The following is a 16,181-nucleotide window of genomic DNA, read 5'->3' on the forward strand; positions in this document are numbered from 1 at the left end:
AGTTGGCAGGGTATGTTCAGACGTGAGTCCCTTGCTCACTTTGCCACTGGATTCAAGCAAGCCGGGCTGAAGACGACTGAAATGCCAGAAACCAGTCCTCGGAAGCTTGTTTCCGGTCCAGGGAAGGCATGGCTTGGCAGTTCGGGCTGGACTGTTCCTATGAGGCACAGGGTCAGACTGATTTGCATATGGCCATGTCTGAACTGGGGTGGCAGAGTGGGCTAAAGAAGGGTGATGGATTAAAACCAGATCAGTAGACTGGGTGTGAGTGTTTGATTGGTTCAGATGCTCCGTCCATCACCACCCCCTTTTGTACCGCTTTGTTCGCCATAAGTTGGCAGGGTATGCTCAGACGTGAGTCCCTTGCTCACTTTGCCAATGGATTCAAGCAAGCTGGGCTGAAGACGGCTGAAATGCCAGAAACCGGTCCTCGGAAGCTTGTTTCCGGTCCAGGGAAGACATGGCTTGGCACTGCAGTTCAGGCTGGTCTGTTCCTATGAGGCACAGGGTCAGACTGATTTGCATATGGCCATGTCTGAACTGGGGTGGCAGAGTGGGCTAAAGAACGGTGATGGATTAAACCCAGATCTGTTGACTGGGTGTGAGTGTTTGATTGGTTCAGATGCTCCGTCCATCACCACCCCCTTTTGTACCGCTTTGTTCGCCATAAGTTGGCAGGGTTTGCTCAGACATGAGTCCCTTGCTCACTTTGCCACTGGATTCAAGCAAGCCGGGCTGAAGATGGCTAAAATGCCAGCAACCGGTCTTCGGAAGCTTGTTTCCGGTACAGGGAAGGCATGGCTTGGCAGTTCGGGTTGGACTGTTCCTATGAGGCACAGGGTCAGACTGATTTGCATATGGCCATGTCTGAAATGGGGTGGCAGAGTGGGCTAAAGAACGGTGATGGATTAAACCCAGATCTGTTGACTGGGTGTGAGTGTTTGATTGGTTCAGATGCTCCGTCCATCACCAACCCCTTTTGTTCCGCTTTGTTTGCCATAAGTTGGCAGGGTATGCTCAGACGTGAGTCCCTTGCTCACTTTGCCACTGGATTCAAGCAAGCCGGGCTGAAGACGGCTGAAACGCCAGAAACCGGTCCTCGTAAGCTTGTTTCCGGTCCAGGGAAGGCATGGCTTGGCAGTTCGGGCTGGACTGTTCCTATGAGGCACAGGGTCAGACTGATTTGCATTTCGCCATGTCTGAACTGGGGTGGCAGAGTGGGCTAAAGAACGGTGATGGATTAAACCCAGATCTATTGACTGGGTGTGAGTGTTTGATTGGTTCAGATGCTCCGTCCATCACCACCCCCTTTTGTACCTCTTTGTTCGCCATAAGTTGGCAGGGTATGCTCAGACATAAGTCCCTTGCTCACTTTGCTCTGAATTCAAGCAAGCCGGGCTGAAGACGGCTGAAATGCCAGAAACTGGTCCTCGTAAGCTTGTTTCCGGTCCAGGGAAGGCATGGCTTGGCAGTTCGGGCTGGACTGTTCCTATGAGGCACAGGGGCAGACTGATTTGCATATGGCCATGTCTGAACTGTGGTGGCAGAGTGGGCTAAAGAACAGTGATGGATTAAACCCAGATCTGTTGACTGGGTGTGAGTGTTTGATTGGTTTAGATGCTCCGTCCATCACCACCCCCATTAATACTGCTTTGTTCGCCATTAGTTGGCCGGGTATGCTCAGACGTGAGTCCCTTGCTCACTTTGCCACTGGATATAAGCAAGCCGGGCTGAAGACGGCTGAAATGCCAGAAACCGGTCCTCGGAAGCTTGTTTCCGGTCCAGGGAAGGCATGGCTTGGCAGTTCAGGCTGGACTGTTCCTATGAGGCACAGGGACAGACTGATTTGCATATGGCCATGTCTGAACTGGGGTGGCAGAGTGGGCTAAGGAACGGTGATGGATTAAACCCAGATCTGTTTACTGGGTGTGAGTGTTTGATTGGTTCAGATGCTCCGTCCATCACCACCCCCTTTTGTTCCGTTTTGTTCGCCATAAGTTGGCAGCGTATGCTCAGACGTAAGTCCCTTGCTCACTTTGCCACTGAATTCAAGCAAGCCAGGCTGAAGACGGCTGAAATGCCAGAAACCGGTCCTTGGAAGCTTGTTTCCGGTCCAGGAAAAGGCATGGCTTGACAGTTCAGGCTGGAATGTTCCTATGAAGCACAGGGTCAGACTGATTTGCATATGGCCTTGTCTGAACTGGGGTGGCAGAGTGGGCTAAAGAACGGTGATGGATTAAACTCAGATCTGTTGACTGGGTGTGAGTGTTTGATTGGTTCAGTTGCTCCGTCCATCACCACCCTCTTTTGTACTGCTTTGTTCGCCATAAGTTGGCAGGGTATGTTCAGACGTGAGTCCCTTGCTCACTTTGCTACTGGATTCAAGCAAGCCGGGCTGAAGATGGCTGAAATGCCAGAAACCGGTCCTCGGAAGCTTGTTTCCCATCCAGGGAAGGCATGGCTTGGCAGTTCGGGCTGGACTGTTCCTATGAGGCACAGGGACAGACTGATTTGCATATGGCCATGTCTGAACTGGGGTGGCAGAGTGGGCTAAGGAACGGTGATGGATTAAACCCAGATCTGTTGACTGGGTGTGAGTGTTTGATTGGTTCAGATGCTCCGTCCATCACCACCCCCTTTTGTTCCGCTTTGTTCGCCATAAGTTGGCAGGGTATGCTCAGACGTTAGTCCCTTGCTCACTTTGCCACTGATTTCAAGCAAGCCAGGCTGAAGATGGCTGAAATGCCAGAAACCGGTCCTCGGAAGCTTGTTTCGGGTCCAGGGAAGGAATGGCTTGGCAGTTCAGGCTGGAATGTTCCTATGAAGCACAGGGTCAGACTGATTTGCATATGGCCATGTCTGAACTGGGGTGGCAGAGTGGGCTAAAGAACGGTGATGGATTAAACCCAGATCTGTTGACTGGGTGTGAGTGTTTGATTGGTTCAGATGCTCCGTCCATCACCACCCTCTTTTGTACTGCTTTGTTCACCATTACTTGGCAGGGTATGCTCAGACGTGGGTCCCTTGCTCACTTTGCCACTGGATTCAAGCAAGCCGGGCTGAAGACGGCTGAAATGCCAGAAACCCGTCCTCGGAAGCTTGTTTCCGGTCCCGGGAAGGCATGGCTTGGCAGTTCGGGCTGGACTGTTCCTATGAGGCACAGGGTCAGACTGATTTGCATATGGCCATGTCTGAACTGGGGTGGCAGAGTGGGTTTAAGAACGGTGATGGATTAAACCCAGATCTGTTGACTGGGTGTGAGTGTTTGATTGGTTCAGATGCTCCATCCATCACCACCCCCTTTTGTACCGCTTTGTTCTCCATAAGTTGGCAGGGTATGCTCAGATGTGAGTCCCTTGCTCACTTTGCCACTGGATTCAAGCAAGCCGGGCTGAAGACGGCTGAAATGCCAGAAACCGGTCCTCGGAAGCTTGTTTCCGGTCCAGGGAAGGCATGGCTTGGCAGTTCGGGCTGGACTGTTCCTATGAGGCACAGGGTCAGACTGATTTCCATATGGCCATGTCTGAACTGGGGTGGCAGAGTGGGCTAAAAAACGGTGATGGATTAAACCCAGATCTGTTGACTGGGTGTGAGTGTTTGATTGGTTCAGATGCTCCGTCCATCACCACCCTCTTTTGTACTGCTTTGTTCGCCATAAGTTGGCAGGGTATGTTCAGACGTGAGTCCCTTGCTCACTTTGCCACTGGATTCAAGCAAGCCGGGCTGAAGACGGCTGAAATGCCAGAAACCGGTCCTCGGAAGCTTGTTTCCCATCCAGGGAAGGCATGGCTTGGCAGTTCGGGCTAACTGTTCCTATGAGGCACAGGGACAGACTGATTTGCATATGGCCATGTCTGAACTGGGGTGGCAGAGTGGGCTAAAGAACTGTGATGGATTAAACCCAGATCTGTTGACTGGGTGTGAGTGTTTGATTGGTTCAGATGCTCCGTCCATCACCACCCCCTTTTGTACCGCTTTGTTCACCATAAGTTGGCAGGGTTTGCTCAGACGTGAGTCCCTTGCTCACTTTGCCACTGGATTCAAGCAAGCCGGGCTGAAGACGGCTAAAATGCCAGCAACCATTCTTCGGAAGCTTGTTTCCGGTCCAGGGAAGGCATGGCTTGGCAGTTCGGGCTGGACTGTTCCTATGAGGCACAGGGTCAGACTGATTTACATTTGGCCATGTCTGAACTGGGGTGGCAGAGTGGGCTAAAGAACGGTGATGGATTAAACCCAGATCTGTTGACTGGGTGTGAGTGTTTGATTGGTTCAGATGCTCCGTCCATCACCACCCCCTTTTGTACCTCTTTGTTCGCCATAAGTTGGCAGGGTATGCTCAGACATGAGTCCCTTGCTCACTTTGCTCTGAATTCAAGCAAGCCGGGCTGAAGACAGCTGAAATGCCAGAAACTGGTCCTCGTAAGCTTGTTTCCGGTCCAGGGAAGGCATGGCTTGGCAGTTCGGGCTGGACTGTTCCTATGAGGCACAGGGGCAGACTGATTTGCATATGGCCATGTCTGAACTGTGGTGGCAGAGTGGGCTAAAGAACAGTGATGGATTAAACCCAGATCTGTTGACTGGGTGTGAGTGTTTGATTGGTTTAGATGCTCCGTCCATCACCACCCCCATTAATACCGCTTTGTTCGCCATAAGTTGGCCGGGTATGCTCAGACGTGAGTCCCTTGCTCACTTTGCCACTGGATATAAGCAAGCCGGGCTGAAGACGGCTGAAATGCCAGAAACCTTGTTGTATAGCTCCTATATATCCTTATATCGTGTTAAGTTAGCATGGGTACATTTGAGATTTAAACGCCATTTTTCCTTTCTTGCAACTTCTGCACACGACCCTTAATTGTTGACTTAGCTTTCAACCTAGTGGTTTGCCGTGGTGTATGTGAGAATAATATGTTATTGCTCTGATATCAGTCTTGTTTAATAAACCATGTCTGCACGGAGAGTGCTGAAGTTTCTGGAGCAACACGATATGGAATTGTTATGAGGTCTGATCTCCACGCTTTCATAGTCATAACACAAGTGCAGCCTTTGCCAACTTGGGCTTGAGGCGGGATTGATATTGCTTTGCATGAGAATCGTTAACACACTTGATGCGGTGCACATGCAGAGAGAGCTGGTGTATGCTGATGTGATTCCTTCATGCTAGGACACTAAGGTATGGGCCCGCCCTAAAACAACCCAAAGAGACCTTCTTAGCTAATAATATAATATATGTGTTAGGGAGGGTGAGATATAAGTGTTGTTAACTCTTATTCATTACAGCATGTTAACATGCTGTCACCATTCGCTTTTTATGTCTTAGTAACTATGCTGATAATTTTGATACTGATAATAAGTATACTTGTATTATCTAAGATACTGCGCCTGAGAAGACGGCATTAGTAAATAAACATTTCAAATGCACATGTGTCTTCTTTACTCCATGTTCTGGTTTGTAATGATAATATAACGAAAGAGTGTTCATGAGTCCCACGTACCCTGAGGTACTGTAAGTTCATGTTCTGGTTTGTCTAAACATTGGGTGTTTGATATGTCCAATGAGACACTGTAGCTAGCTCGGTAAGGGGTGAGTTGATTGCTAAGGTAAGTTTTGGGACACCCTAATTTGCCAAGGTTCCACTCCTCTGTGCACAGTTCTGTGTGAGTACAGAAACCCTGCAACATGGCGCCCAACGGTTTCGGTGGTCTTATATCATGACACTCGAGTAGTTTATCGTTCATGCCTTAACCCCTTCACGTCCGTTTCCGGAAAACGGGGTGTTGGTGAAACCTACCTATTTTTTGAAATAGGTCTTTATTCAAGCTTGATTCTTACTTAAACGGTTTCTTTGAATTACTACCCAGTTGTGCTACAAAGTATTCTTTGTGTTTTCTTGTTTCCAAATCTGTGATGGCGGCAGCGGTGGCTATTGCACAGCATAGTCGCGTAGCGGTACGCAACCATCTTCAGGCGTACCAGGTCCCAGTAGATGGGATGGCTGTGATTTTCGTGGTAAGTGCAGATCCGGCGTTTCCTTACGAGTTGTTTTACTCTTGGGTTACGTTTCCGGCTGTGGACGCTAATTCTGGTTTGTTCCACTCCTACACCGCCTCGGATGTCCCGGCTGAATATACGCCATACAGGGCATTGGAAATACCTATTGATCATTGGCAGCATCGAGTTTGGTTTGATGGCGCCCTCCCCCACTCTTTGTCCCGTGCGAGGTTAGGTCCACTCTCAATTCCAGGTACTAATTGGCCTGCGTTGGGTGGCTTTACCCCGCACCCGAATCACGGGGCTTGTACCCTGGCAGAAATTCGCAGGCTACATGTAGTTTCCATTTCCGTGATTCGTGCTTTAGTGCAATACATCGGTCGACATCTTCCTGGTGGTCCCCAGGGGGGTGCGGCCGCTCCCATGGAACGAGGCGGAATGCGTCTCAATCCAGTGATGGTAAATTCGGTTTTTGGTGCGCGTCCTGTTGACAACGATGACTTCCCATTCTGGCTAGCAGAGAAGTTTGATCAACTGGAGGCGGTTTTTCCGAATTCTACTCCTGCTGATAAACATAGAATGTTGACGATTACTCTACCGAAGGATATTACTCCTGAACTTGCTGACTGTGACAGCTGGGGAAAAACATTTGCGGCAGTTTATACAAGGTGCTTCGGCACCCCGTCTATGACTGCCCTGCCTGAAATCGTTAGACGTGTTCAGAATGATCACGGTCCAGAGGCAGCGGTTGAATTGGGTATGCGCCTGTGTGGTTCTTTTGAGATTGTAAGTGATCTCATTCTCTCCAATGTTAAAGGAGATGCAGTTAACTTTCAGGTGTCGAATGCTTTGGCGGCTCTGCCCGATGCCGACAAACCCCGCCAGTTAGCGAAGATTGTGGTGGCCGCTTATAAAACGATTGGCCGCACAAGTAGAGGTCTGAAATATTTTCCAGTGAAGGAGAAAAAACAACCACAGGGACAATCTGCAGTGACAGATGCCCAGCCCAAGTCCAAGAAACAGAATTGGCCTAAAAAACAGACACAGGGGAAGCAGACTACGCAGACTCAGGGTCCTTTTCCTGCAATACAAGCTCCTGCGCCACCCGAAAAAGTTTATGATTTGCGCGACCGCGCGATGATTAAATCGCCTGATCGTTTTCAGGGTTCTGATCAACGCTCTCCTCGTTCCTTTCAGGACACATCGGCCCAGAAGACCGGTGGAGGAGGAGGGGGTGGACGTGGACGTGGTGGCCAACAAGGACGTGGCCAGTCCCACCAGACGGACGGCGCAGTGAAGCAGGAGGATTCTACGCCTAGGCGTCCGCAGTTTGCGAAAAAGAAAGTCGCAGCCTTAACAGCGCATCGATATGCCACAGATAGTGAGAACGCGGCTTCGGAATCTGACGTGGGCTCTGACCTTGCTGGACAGCGCGGCGGAGATAACCATAGTCAGAGAGGCGCTGCGTCCACTACTGAGGGTGACAGCGACTGATGTCTACGTTGTGATAGAAACAGCGGATACGAGACTTGCTCCCCCTGAAAGACTATATGAAATTGTCCTGTTAATTGAAGGTGACATACAGCGTACCGTTAAAGGTGTATTTTGGGAGAATCTGTCTTCTACATATGATATTTTACTTTCGGAGGCTGACTGGCCCCCACCTTTTGTGCTCGCGGCGCCGCGAGGGGAGGAGGTAATCCTACCCAGTTTCGCGAACACTGTCTCGAAAGAGCATGCGCAGCATTTTGCAGAAGAGTGGGCTCGGGCTCTCGCGCCGGCTCTGTACCGTAACCAATGTGGTTGGGATAAATTGTCGCCTTGCCACGAAATTCCGTTGCGGTCTCAGCCGCAGCCTCAACCTCAATATCCCATTCGGCGTGAAGCAAAATCTTCCGTCGCGGAAATCCTTGAACAATTGGAATATCAGGGAGTTATTGAAACGTGTGTGTCACCGATGAATAATCCCCTTTTTACTGTGAATAAACCTGACGGATCATATCGTTTGGTTTTGGATTACCGGCATTTAAACTCGCATTGCCGTAACTGTGCTGTACAGAATACCCACGGCTCTGCCCTAGTGGATAGTCTCGTGCGTAAGCGTTTCAAGACAACGCTTGACATATCCAATGGTTTTTATGCCCACAGATTGGACAGCTTTAGCTCCCAATGGACCAGTTTTACAAGCGCTGGAGTCCAAAAGCAATTCCGGCGTCTTCCAATGGGCTACAAGAATAGTCCTGGTGTATTTACCGCTCGAATTGTCTCTATTCTGGAGGCACTCGACCCTGATGCTTTTTCGTATGTGGATGACATATATCTCACAGACGACGATATTTGGGAGCATCTGTGTCGTGTAAATTCTGTTGTTTGCAACTTCGCAGACATGGGTTACAAATTTAACTTTGCAAAATCGCACATTGCTGAACACACAGTGTTGTTTTTGGGCTATGAGCTCAACAATGAAGGTAGAGGTTTAGCTCCTCACTTCTTAGAGAAGTGCGCACAATTGCGCGCTCCAACAACACTGAAAAAATTACAATCTTTACTGGGCTTTTTGAATTTCGGCAGAACTTACATTCCGGAATATGCCCAGCGTATCAAGCCTTTGTATGCTTTGATACAACCAACTTTCTCAAAATCATGCTGGCTGCCTGAGCATTCAGCCATTTTGCAATCCTTGCAGGCTGATCTGCTCGCTTCTAAATATTTACTGACTCGTGATAACCACACCAACCTGGTAATAAGAATAATTCCTGGGACGGTGGGTTTCACCTACCTCACTTTTAATGAAGGTGACACAGTACCTATTGCTTACAAGTCACACTTGTACACCTCGGCTGAGATGCGGTTTCCCACCATAGAAAAGGTTTTAACTGCTGTACAGATGGCTATTCTAAAGGAACGAGCTCTGTCACAGGGGAAACGCATGCTAGTGGTAACACCCTGTCCTCATTTGGAGGCAGTCACGAAAGCCAGTGTACCAAATTCAAAGGCTTTGCACCCTCGGTGGATTCAGTGGGCTGCGTCATTGTCGTCCACGGATGTCATGTTTATTTTTGACGCTTCCTTACGGTCGCAGGACTACTTGCAGTATGAATTCGTTCACCCTGCTCCTCTGGCGATGCGACCTTTGGAGGACTTCCATTGCATCATTTACACTGATGGGTCAGCGCAGGTTGCGCATGGCTCTAAACATGCCTACGTTTCCGCATGCGCCATTGTGGTCGGTGCTATGTTGAATGATGAGTTCATTTCCAGGGAGGTACACACGTTGCCCCTGGGCGATTGCACCGCGCAATTGGCAGAGCTTCGTGCTCTCTTACTAGCTTTGGAGTACGCAGATCCAAGTGTTACTACTCTAATTGTAAGTGATTCTTACTACTGTGTCCAGTCTTACAATGAAAACTTGTTCTTTTGGATTCAAAATGATTTTCATGATTCCAAGGGTAGCACAATAAAACATAAAATGATCTGGGTTCGAGTGGCAGAGCTTAAGGCTATGTTGCCACTCGTTTATGTGATTCATACTCTCGGTCATCAGCGCGTAGGAGTTCACGCTGTTGGCAACTCGCTTGCTGATGAAGCGGCGAAATCAGCAGTATCTACATACTTAGTTGCAGCAGTTACTAGGTCTAAAACCAAGATTGATAGCGACATCTTGGCAGCGATTGCTGCCTCTGAGAAGGGAAGTAAACATCCTTCGGGATTCCCTTCGAAGTATAAATACCACTTAAGTCCCGAAAAGGTTCCTTTTGTGACAATTCCTGATGTTGGGGAACGGCTGATTCCCAACTCGGATCGCAGAGCAGACTTGATTACAGCGGCTCATGAAGGTGTGGCGTCTGCGCATGCGGGCGTCTCGGCCACTGTAACTCAATTACAATTACGTTTCTGGTGGCGGGGACTGTACAAACAGACGCGTGATTATGTCCTTCTTTGTGACATATGCCAGCAGATTAAACCTTCAACTGCTACGCGTCCGCCTCAGACTCAGTTGTACATTTCTAATAAACCGCTAGGCTGTGTTTATTTAGATCACTGCGGTCCATTTTCATCTGATACTGCGTATAAATACATCTTAGTAGCAGTTGACTCATGCACACGCTTTGTGTGGGTTTGGCCACATCGCAGCGCTGATTCACGGACTGTCATTAGAGATTTGCGTATCTTTATAGGGATTTTTGCCTGTGGTACCTTCCATTCGGATCAGGGTCCGGCTTTCGCCTCTAAGGCGTATAAGGATGCCATGACTTCGATGGGGGTCCAAGTCAAGTTTTCGTCACCCTACAGACCTGAGGGTAATAGTGTAGTTGAACGAATGAACCGTGATTTAAAGCAATCTTTGACAGCCCGAGTTATAGGCACTGGCAGAAACTGGCTGGCTCACCTCTATGGCGTGCAGCGTGCTCTTAATAATCTCCCTAGAAGGTCTCTGGGTGGGCGGACCCCATACGAAATGCTCTTTGGCATCAAGATGTTCGTCCCTGACCTTGACGGTCTAGACTCAGTGGTTCGCGCCACTTCCTTTGACGCAGATGAACATTGCAATGTTTTACAGAATCTACAAAAGACCAGAGACACTCTTGCAAAGGAACATTTGCCCTCCACATCGGATGATGCGTTGCAGATCCCGGTAGTTGGCTGGCTACCCCAAGTTGGCGAACTGGTTCGAGAGAAGATCGACAACAAGAAAGAGTTTGGTCCCTCCTATCGAGCTCCAGTCCCAGTGCTTGGAGTGAAGGGCACAAGAACAGTCATTTTACCACCACTTCCAGGTCGTAAGGAAAACAGGTTTATTTCTATTGACAATGTCAAGATACACAGAGTGGCCGATTCTTCTTAGCATGACACCGGCTGTTTCCTGTCCTTCCATTGTGAGAAATTCAATTATGCCCACTGCTTCTAATAATGAACCTGCGGTGGCCATCGAATTACCTGCTGTTTCCAGTCCATTATTGAATAATTTACCAGGAACTAACCTTGATGAGACAGACTATACATACCCCACTGATTTGTCCATGCCTGACCTGCAAGCTCGTTTAGCCACGGAATCCAGATTTTCATTTGACTCTGCTTCCCTTGCCTCGCAAAAACCCTCTAAAATTGCAGTATATGCTAGCCTGTTTAAAAAACATTTTTTGATACCTCCTTGGATATACATTTGGCTGGTCCTTTTTTCGGTTTACCTTTTTATGTCAATTGGTTTTGTGTTTTATTTTTTTCGGATTATGAATGGACACTATGTCGAGGAGAGAACTTGCATTACTCATTTAAATGGAACATTGGCCCCACTTTCCTCTTCACATTCTACACACAGATTAAAAAGAGACTTGACTTTGGTTAACATCACAGCATGGCCTGTTCTGGATGGAATCGCGTGGGATGCAGTTCGTTTTCAGATTCATGGTCCAACGGAAGTCGTTAATGTTCCTAATGTACTGAGAGTTAATATGGGGGATGTGGTAAAACAAAACATTCGTTCTGATGATTGGGATGTTAATGCTGTGGAAAGTTTGTTTTCTGATTTGAAATACTATGCTGCTTTTGATGCTGAGGATTTATATTTAGAATCTGCTAATTATGGTGAATTGTTCTGTTACCAACATTATGGCAATCACTTCTTACACAAGACATCTTCCCGAAGGGATGCGGTTAATTTTACTCAGTGGGAACATTGCCCAGCTCCTACACAAGGGAGTTCAGAAACGTTTCTTCAAAAGTATACTTATTTCACTGACTTTAACCAGTCCAATCCCGAGTCCTTTTATTTTAAATTTCGCAAACAGCCACTGTCCAAGGTTAGACTCACCGATACAAAATTGTTGTACTCGAAGGCCTTCCTAGATCAATTAGTTACTGGGGGCTATGAGTTATGGAAGGAAACAATAGACCTTAAATCAGTTTGGGGTTCAAGGGCCTGGCAGGTACGAGGCACTGAGGCTTTGCACCGTGCATGTCTCATCCCAAATCATATGTGGTTTTTAAATGAAACCATTTCCCAGACCACATGCTTTGGATTGGCTACATCTAAAAGGTTAAACACCCCGTCTTTCCCAGAGTTGGAGGAATATGAGGATTGGAGTAATTTTACTGAATTGTCCATTAGAGATATACAGGCTCTGCTTCTGAATTCCTCCTTTAACATTTCCAGTATGAATCCCAAGGGTTGGCTGCTTTGGCACCGTAGTGCTAATTCTTGCCAAAAAAGATTTTTAAATATAACTGACGGTTTTAGGACTGTTAGATCGGATCCCCGTTTTGATTTGAGTCATACAGTCACCTCTTACTCTGTGGGAAAGTTATGTCAAGCTTGGCTGAAACATTCAACATTACCTGCGGTTAAGTATCACCTTTCCAAACTGAATGCAGACGTGGATTTGAATGATTTCATTAAAGGCCCAGCTAGTGGCAGGTCGAAAAGGTGGTTATATGGTGTTTACAATGAAATTTGGAAACTCTCACAGATTGAGGCTGCTTCACGCCTTAGAGCTATTGATCAGGCAAATCTTGAGAAAGTTCTTGCAGTTGTTGACAATAGCATTAACGTGCTTTCCTCTAGAATTTACACATTAGATAATATTGTGTCGTCTGTTGTTGATATTGTGCATGATGAAGTATCTGTATTATACCATGGTCAAAATCAATTACGTTCGATCATGCAGTTTGCATGGACACTTCAGACTCTGAAAATGGGTAAAGTTCCCTGGGGATACATGAACGTTTCCTCTTTATTTGCACCGTTTAATTTGACAGACAAACAACGCTTGCTTTCAATGCGTGATGCTTCCTTTTCTATGCTCCATATTGAAAGGTTGGAATCTTTACCTTTTTCTGTGGCAGAAGCCACTGCTGCTACGTGGCTTATCCACGGTTTCATAACGCTGCCTTTTGCTTTATATAAGTTTTCAAATTGTATGAAGTATGTGCCAATAGGTCGTTTTGAACCCTTAGGTAGCGGTTTTCTTCATGAAGTCTGGTCACTCCCATACACATACAGATGTTTCAAGGATGAACAAGAGGTTTATCTAACAGGGGATGAGTGTACTGAGACGCCGGATCATTCTTTAATGTGCAGACACATACAGTTACACGGTTCATGTAACAAGGACCGACCGAATATGGCTTGCGTTTTACAGGGCACGCCAGTTCCTGCTATCATCCCCACGTTTAAATTGTTAGAGAATGGTAGTTATTTAATGCTCAATAATGAAAACTGCTGTGGTTTAATTAAAGGTATAGCTTTCATAGTAACGGTTAGTGAGCGAGTTATTTGCTGCAGAAATGTTCTTTATCCTCCCACACGTGAACATAGGGAGTCTTCCATTTGGCCACAGATACCGACCTTGGGAGCAGAATTCAGCGGCATGGCTAGAATAAGAGCTCTATTGTCCCAGAAAGAGGTGGCCTTGAGCTCGGCCCGTGAAACTTTCGTGCTTCACATTGCTAACACCCGTACGGAGGTTCAGGCTCTATTAAACACTGATTTGCCTTTGCATTTCGGAGCCATGGTCCGTTCTATCTTTAACGCATCCTCCACAACGGGCCTAGCACATTTTTTTAAAGTTGTTAGCGGTGGTCTCGTGACTTCCTTTGAGAAGATATTTGGAGTCATCCCTGCCTTCTTCCATTCTATTTTTTCATCCTTATTTGGTGGGTTCCCGTTTTTGCTTGCATTAGCAGCTGGCGCATTGGTGGTTTTCTGCCTTTTTAAATATGGATGCCCTTCCTGTGCAAGACCACGCACAGCTACTACTGACGCGGTTTCGCAACCGCATGCTTGATTACTATGGCACACTGCCGTTAGCGACTCTAAGCACGGCGTTTGGATTATCTTTTCGGTTCTCCTATTTCACCTGTGTCCAGCCTGTATTTCGCTGTCTGACCTGTGATTTCCTTTGGGCCATTGATTTGTGTCTCTGCGGACCAGCATCTTCTGACGTCGATTTTGATCAACTGATGAGTCCTATCATTGCTCACGAGTTGGTTTGTTCTGACGAAAGGATTATGGCCTTGGCGGTGGCACATGGACTAATGGGTCCCTGGGATGTGTTGTCGGCAGCGCAAAATTTCTTGGAACTAAGTTTTCTTGAGAACCCACCGAGCTGTCCTCTGATGGTTATAGAGGATCCGGTGCTGGAAGATCACGTATGTTCCTTTCATCTTTTAAATTGGATGGCTGAGCTGTTTTCTGATGAGGACAGTGACTTCCTCCTGGAGGCTGTTGCAGCTTACTTTTCATATACGGTCTTATCATAGACACTGCCTCAAATTGACATGCTGATTGATAGCATTTCCTTGATTTTATTGACTTTTGGTCAAGACATTTTATTTTTGCTTGCCTATTGGCTTGAGCCACATTATATTTGTGGGCTATTTTTTTAGCATTAGTTTTTATATTTGAATCTTTATTCATGCTCGTTTATAAATGGATTCTGCTCTCATGTGATGGCACTTCTGTTACCTTATTTAGTCCGTTCTCGGATCATGGGGGGGTGTTGTATAGCTCCTATATATCCTTATATCGTGTTAAGTTAGCATGGGTACATTTGAGATTTAAACGCCATTTTTCCTTTCTTGCAACTTCTGCACACGACCCTTAATTGTTGACTTAGCTTTCAACCTAGTGGTTTGCCGTGGTGTATGTGAGAATAATATGTTATTGCTCTGATATCAGTCTTGTTTAATAAACCATGTCTGCACGGAGAGTGCTGAAGTTTCTGGAGCAACACGATATGGAATTGTTATGAGGTCTGATCTCCACGCTTTCATAGTCATAACACAAGTGCAGCCTTTGCCAACTTGGGCTTGAGGCGGGATTGATATTGCTTTGCATGAGAATCGTTAACACACTTGATGCGGTGCACATGCAGAGAGAGCTGGTGTATGCTGATGTGATTCCTTCATGCTAGGACACTAAGGTATGGGCCCGCCCTAAAACAACCCAAAGAGACCTTCTTAGCTAATAATATAATATATGTGTTAGGGAGGGTGAGATATAAGTGTTGTTAACTCTTATTCATTACAGCATGTTAACATGCTGTCACCATTCGCTTTTTATGTCTTAGTAACTATGCTGATAATTTTGATACTGATAATAAGTATACTTGTATTATCTAAGATACTGCGCCTGAGAAGACGGCATTAGTAAATAAACATTTCAAATGCACATGTGTCTTCTTTACTCCATGTTCTGGTTTGTAATGATAATATAACGAAAGAGTGTTCATGAGTCCCACGTACCCTGAGGTACTGTAAGTTCATGTTCTGGTTTGTCTAAACATTGGGTGTTTGATATGTCCAATGAGACACTGTAGCTAGCTCGGTAAGGGGTGAGTTGATTGCTAAGGTAAGTTTTGGGACACCCTAATTTGCCAAGGTTCCACTCCTCTGTGCACAGTTCTGTGTGAGTACAGAAACCCTGCAACAACCTGTCCTCGGAAGCTTGTTTCCGGTCCAGGGAAGGCATGGCTTGGCAGTTCAGGCTGGACTGTTCCTATGAGGCACAGGGACAGACTGATTTGCATATGGCCATGTCTGAACTGGGGTGGCAGAGTGGGCTAAGGAACGGTGATGGATTAAACCCAGATCTGTTTACTGGGTGTGAGTGTTTGATTGGTTCAGATGCTCCGTCCATCACCACCCCCTTTTGTTCCGTTTTGTTCGCCATAAGTTGGCAGGGTATGCTCAGACGTAAGTCCCTTGCTCACTTTGCCACTGATTTCAAGCAAGCCAGGCTGAAGACGGCTGAAATGCCAGAAACCGGTCCTCGGAAGCTTGTTTCGGGTCCAGGGAAGGCATGGCTTGGCAGTTCAGGCTGGAATGTTCCTATGAAGCACAGGGTCAGACTGATTTGCATATGGCCATGTCTGAACTGGGGTGGCAGAGTGGGCTAAAGAACGGTGATGGATTAAACCCAGATCTGTTGACTGGGTGTGAGTGTTTGATTGGTTCAGATGCTCCGTCCATCACCACCCTCTTTTGTACTGCTTTGTTCGCCATAAGTTGGCAGGGTATGCTCAGACGTGAGTCCCTTGCTCACTTTGCCACTGGATTCAAGCAAGCCGGGCTGAAGACGGCTGAAATGCCAGAAACCCGTCCTCGGAAGCTTGTTTCCGGTCCCGGGAAGGCATGGCTTGGCAGTTCGGGCTGGACTGTTCCTATGAGGCACAGGGTCAGACTGATTTGCATA

The sequence above is a fragment of the Lissotriton helveticus genome, chromosome 4_1, assembly GCF_964261635.1.
Source record: "Lissotriton helveticus chromosome 4_1, aLisHel1.1, whole genome shotgun sequence".
Lineage (NCBI taxonomy): Eukaryota > Metazoa > Chordata > Amphibia > Caudata > Salamandridae > Lissotriton > Lissotriton helveticus.